Source organism: Triticum urartu, chromosome 3 (assembly GCF_003073215.2).
Source record: "Triticum urartu cultivar G1812 chromosome 3, Tu2.1, whole genome shotgun sequence".
NCBI classification, from domain to species: Eukaryota; Viridiplantae; Streptophyta; class Magnoliopsida; order Poales; family Poaceae; genus Triticum; species Triticum urartu.
In genome coordinates this window covers 523,276,441-523,282,813 of record NC_053024.1, presented here as the reverse complement: position 1 = coordinate 523,282,813, position 6,373 = coordinate 523,276,441, and positions in this window count along the sequence as shown.

Genomic DNA, 6,373 nt, shown 5'->3' with positions numbered 1-6,373 from the left:
CATTGACCCAAATACTGTTGGGGAACGTAGCAGAATTTTAAAATTTTCTATGCATCACCAAGATCAATCTATGGAGTCATCTATCAACGAGGGAAAGAGGAGTGCATCTACATACCCTTGTAGATCACGAGCGGAATTGTTCAAGAGAACGGGGTTGATGGAGTCATACTCGACGTGATTCAAATCACCGATGACCAAGTGCCGAACGGACAGCACCTCCGCGTTCAACACATGTACGGTTGGGAAGACATCTCCTCCAACTTGATCCAGCAAGGGGGAAGGAGAGGTTGATGAAGATCCAGCAGCACGACGGCGTGGTGGTGGAAGCAACGGTGATCTCGGCAGGGCTTCGCCAAGCGCAAGGGAGATGGAGGAGTGTCACGGGAGGGAGAGGGAGATGCCAGGGGCTTGGGTGCGCAGCCCTCCCCCCCACTATATATAGGGTTCCTAGGGAGGTGCCGGCCCTAGGAGATCCAATCTCCAAGGGGGGGGGGGCCAAGGGGGGTGCCTTGCCCCCCAAGGCAAGGGTGGCGCCCCCACCCCTAGGGTTTCTAACCCTAGGCGCAGGGGAGGACCAAGGGGGGGCGCACCAGCCCACTAGGGGCTGGTTCCCCTCCCACTTCAGCCCATGGGGCCCTCCGGGATAGGTGGCCCCACCCGGTGGACCCCCGGGACCCTTCCGGTGGTCGCGGTACAATACCGGTGACCCCCGAAACCTTCCCGATGGCCGAAACTGGACTTCCTATATATAAATCTTTACCTCCGGACCATTTCGGAACTCCTCGTGACGTTCGGGATCTCATCCGGGACTCCGAACAACTTTTGGGTTACCGTGTGCTAATATCTCTACAACCCTAGCATCACCGAACCTTAAGTGTGTAGACCCTACGGGTTCGGGAGACATGCAGACATGACCGAGAAGCCTCTCCGGTCAATAACCAACAGCGGGATCTGGATACCCATGTTGGCTCCCACATGCTCCACGATGATCTCATCGGATGAACCACGATGTCGAGGATTTAATCAATCCATATACAATTCCCGTTGTCAATCGGTTCGTTACTTGCCCGAGACTCGATCATCGGTATCCCAATACCTTGTTCAGTCTCGTTACCGACAAGTCACTTTACTCGTACCGTAATGCATGATCCCGTGATCAACCACTTGATCACATTGAGCTCATTATGACGATGCATTACCGAGTGGGCCCAGAGATACCTCTCCGTCATATGGAGTGACAAATCCCAGTCTCGGTTCGTGCCAACCCAACAGACACTTTCGGAGATACCTGTAATGTACCTTTATAGTCACCCAGTTACGTTGTGATGTTTGGCACACCAAAAGCACTCCTACGGTATCCGGGAGTTGCACAATCTCATGGTCTAAGGAAATGATACTTGACATTCAGAAAAGCTACAGAAAACGAACTACACGATCTTTGAGCTAAGCTTAGGATTGGGTCTTGTCCATCACATCATTCTCCTAATGATGTGATCCCGTTATCAATGACATCCAATGTCCATACTGAGGAAACCATGACTATCTTTTGATCAACGAGCTAGTCAACTAGAGGCTCACTAGGGACGTGTTGTGGTCTATGTGTTCACACATGTATTACGATTTCCGGATAACACAATTATAGCATGAACAATAGACAATTATCATGAACAAAGAAATATAATAATAACCATTTTATTATTGCCTCTAGGGCATATTTCCAATAGTCTCCCACTTGCACTAGAGTCAATATTCTAGTTACATTATGATGAATCGAACACCCATGCAGTTCTGGTGTTGATCATGTTTTGCTCTAGGGAGAGGTTTAGTCAACGGATCTGCTACATTCAGGTCCGTATGTACTTTACAAATCTCTATGTCTCCATTTTGAACACTTTCACGAATGGAGTTGAAGCGATGCTTGATATGCCTGGTCTTCCTGTGAAACCTGGGCTCCTTGGCAAGGGCAATAGCTCCAGTGTTGTCACAGAAGAGAGTCATCGGGCCCGACGCATTGGGTATGACTCCTAGGTCGGTAATGAACTCCTTCACCCAGACTGCTTCTTGTGCTGCCTCCGAGGCTGCCATGTACTCCGCTTCACATGTAGATCCCGCCACAACGCTTTGCTTGCAACTGCACCAGCTTACTGCCCCACCATTCAAAATATACACGTATCCGGTTTGTGACTTAGAGTCATCCAGATCTGTGTCGAAGTTAGCATCGACGTAACCCTTTACGACGAGCTCTTCGTCACCTCCATAAACGAGAAACATTTCCTTGGTCCTTTTCAGGTACTTCAGGATATTCTTGACCGCTGTCCAGTGTTCCATGCCGGGATTACTTTGGTACCTTCCTACCAAACTTATGGCAAGGTTTACATCAGGTCTGGTACACAGCATAGCATACATGATAGACCCTATGGCCGAGGCATAGGGGACGACACTCATCTTTTCTCTATCTTCTGCCGTGGTCGGGCATTGAGCTATGCTCAATCTCGTACCTTGCAATACAGGCAAGAACCCCTTCTTTGACTGATCCATTTTGAACTTCTTCAATATCTTGTCAAGGTACGTGCTCTGTGAAAGACCAATGAGGCATCTCGATCTATCTCTATAGATCTTGATGCCTAATATATAAGCAGCTTCTCCAAGGTCCTTCATTGAAAAACACTTGTTCAAGTAGGCCTTTATGCTTTCCAAGAATTCTATATCATTTCCCATCAACAGTATGTCATCCACATACAATATGAGAAATGCTACAGAGCTCCCACTCACTTTCTTGTAAATGCAGGCTTCTCCATAAGTCTGCATAAACCCAAACACTTTGATCATCTCATCAAAACGAATATTCCAACTTTGAGATGCTTGCACCAGCCCATAAATCGAGCGTTGGAGCTTGCACACCTTGTCAGCATTCTTAGGATCGACAAAACCTTCTGGCTGCATCATATACAATTCTTCCTTAAGGAAACCATTAAGGAATGCCGTTTTGACGTCCATTTGCCATATCTCATAATCATAGAATGCGGCAATTGCTAACATGATTCGGACGGACTTCAGCTTCGCTACGGGTGAGAAAGTCTCATCGTAGTCAACCCCTTGAACTTGTCGATAACCCTTAGCGACAAGCCGAGCTTTATAGATGGTCACATTACCATCCGCGTCTGTCTTCTTCTTAAAGATCCATTTATTTTCTATGGCTCGCCGATCAACGGGCAAGTCAGTCAAAGTCCATACTTCGTTTTCATACATGGATCCTATCTCGGATTTCATGGCTTCCAGCCATTTGTCGGAATCTGGGCCCGCCATCGCTTCTTCATAGTTCGAAGGTTCACCGTTGTCTAACAACATGATTTCCAAGACAAGGTTGCTATACCACTCTGGTGCGGAACGTGTCCTTGTGGACCTACGAAGTTCAGTAGCAACTTGATCTGAAGTTTCATGATCATCATCAACTTCCTCTCTAGTCGGTGCAGGAACCTCAGGAGCATTTTCTTGAGCTGCGCCATTTACCGGTTCAAGAGGTAATACTTCATCAAGTTCTACTTTCCTCCCACTTATTTCTTTCGAGAGAAACTCTTTCTCTAGAAAGGACTCATTCTTGGCAACAAAGATCTTGCCTTCGGATCTGAGGTAGAAGGTATACCCAATAGTTTCTTTAGGGTATCCTATGAAGACGCATTTTTCCAATTTGGGTTCGAGCTTTTCAGGTTGAATTTTCTTGACATAAGCATCGCATCCCAAACTTTTAGAAACGACAGATTAGGTTTCTTCCCAAACCATAATTCATACGGTGTCGTCTCAACGGATTTCGACGGAGCCCTATTTAAAGTGAATGTGGCAGTCTCTAAAGCATAGCCCCAAAATGATAGCGATAAATCGGTAAGAGACATCATAGATCACACCATATCTAATAGAGTGCGATTACGACGTTCGGACACACCATTACGCTGAGGTGTTCCAGGCGGCGTGACTTGTGAAACTATTCCCCATTTTCTTAAGTGTGTGCCAAATTTGTGACTCAAGTATTCTCCCCCATGATCTGATCGCAAGAACTTGATTTTCCTGTCACGTTGATTCTCAACCTCACTCTGAAATTCCTTGAACTTTTCAAAGGTCTCAGACTTGTGTTTCATTAAGTATACATACCCATATCTACTCAAGTCATCAGTGAGGGTGAGAACATAACAATAGCCACCGCGAGCCTCAACACTCATTGGACCGCACACATCAGTATGTATGATTTCCAATAAGTTGGTTGCTCGCTCCATTGTTCCTGAGAACGGAGTCTTGGTCATTTTACCCATGAGGCATGGTTCGCACGTGTCAAATGATTCGTAATCAAGAGACTCTAAAAGTCCATCTGCATGGAGCTTCTTCATGCGTTTGACACCTATGTGACCAAGGCGGTAGTGCCACAAGTATGTGGGACTATCATTATCAACCTTACATCTTTTGGTACTCACACTATGAATATGTGTAGCATTACGCTCGAGATTCATTAAGAATAAACCATTCACCATCGGAGCATGACCATAAAACATATCTCTCATATAAATAGAACAACCATTATTCTCGGATTTAAATGAGTAGCCATCTCGTATTAAACGAGATCCTGATACAATGTTCATGCTCAAAGCTGGCACTAAATAGCAATTATTGAGGTTTAAAACTAATCCCGTAGGTAAATGTAGAGGTAGCGTGCCGACGGCGATCACACCGACCTTGGAACCATTCCCGACGCGCATCATCACCTCGTCCTTCGCCAGTCACCGCTTATTCCGCAGCTCCTGCTTTGAGTTACAAATGTGAGCAACCGCACCGGTATCAAATACCCAGGAGCTACTACGAGTACTGGTAAGGTACACATCAATTACATGTATATCACATATACCTTTCGTGATGCCGGCCTTCTTGTCCGCTAAGTATTTGGGGCAGTTCCGCTTCCAGTGACCACTTCCCTTGCAATAAAAGCACTCAGTCTCGGGCTTGGGTCCATTCTTTGGCTTCTTCCCGGCAGCTTGCTTACCGGGCGCGGCAACTCCCTTGCCGTCCTTCTTGAAGTTCTTCTTACCCTTGCCTTTCTTGAACTTAGTGGTTTTATTCACCATCAACACTTGATGTTCCTTTTTGACTTCTACCTCTGCTGATTTCAGCATTGAATATACCTCAGGAATGGTCTTTTCCATCCCCTCCATATTGAAGTTCATCACAAAGCTCTTGTAGCTCGGTGGAAGCGACTGAAGGATTCTGTCAATGACCGCATCATCCGGGAGATTAACTCCCAGCTGAGTCAAGCGGTTATGCAACCCAGACACTCTGAGTATGTGCTCACTAACAGAACTATTTTCCTCCATCTTACAGCTGAAGAACTTGTCGGAGACTTCATATCTCTCGACCCGCATGAGCTTGGAAAACCATTTTCAGCTCTTCGAACATCTCATATGCTCCGTGTCGCTCAAAACGCTTTTGGAGCCACGGTTCTAAGCTGTAAAGCATGCCGCACTGAACGAGGGAGTAATCATCAGCATGTGTCTACCAAGCGTTCATAACGTCTTGGTTCTGTGGGACGGGTGCGTCACCTAGCGGTGCTTCTAGGACATAATCTTTCTTGGCAGCTATGAGGATGATCCTCAGGTTCCGGACCCAGTCTGTATAGTTGCTGCCATCGTCTTTCAGCTTGGTTTTCTCTAGGAACGCGTTGAATTTGAGGACAACGTTGTCCATTTGATCTACAAGACATATTGTAAAGATTTTAGACTAAGTTCATGATAATTAAGTTCATCTAATCAAATTATTCAATGAACTCCCACTCAGATAGACATCCCTCCAGTCATCTAAGTATAACATGATCCGAGTTAACTAGGCCGTGTCCGATCATCACGTGAGACGGACTAGTCAACATCGGTGAACATCTTCATGTTGATCGTATCTTCTATACGACTCATGCTCGACCTTTCGGTCTTCTGTGTTCCGAGGCCATGTCTGTACATGCTAGGCTCGTCAAGTCAACCTAAGTGTATTGCGTGTGTAAATCTGGCTTACACCCGTTGTATTCGAATGTTAGAATCTATCACACCTGATCATCACGTGGTGCTTCGAAACGACGAACCTTCGCAACGGTGCACAGTTAGGGGGAACACTTTCTTGAAATTTTACGAGGGATCATCTTATTTAAGCTACCGTCGTTCTAAGCAAATAAGATGCAAAACATGATAAACATCACATGCAATCAAATAGTGACATGATATGGCCAATATCATTTGCTCCTTTGATCTCCATCTTCAGGGCTCCATGATCATCGTTGTCACCGGCATGACACCATGATCTCCATCATCATGATCTCCATCATCGTGTCTTCTTGAAGTTGTCCCGT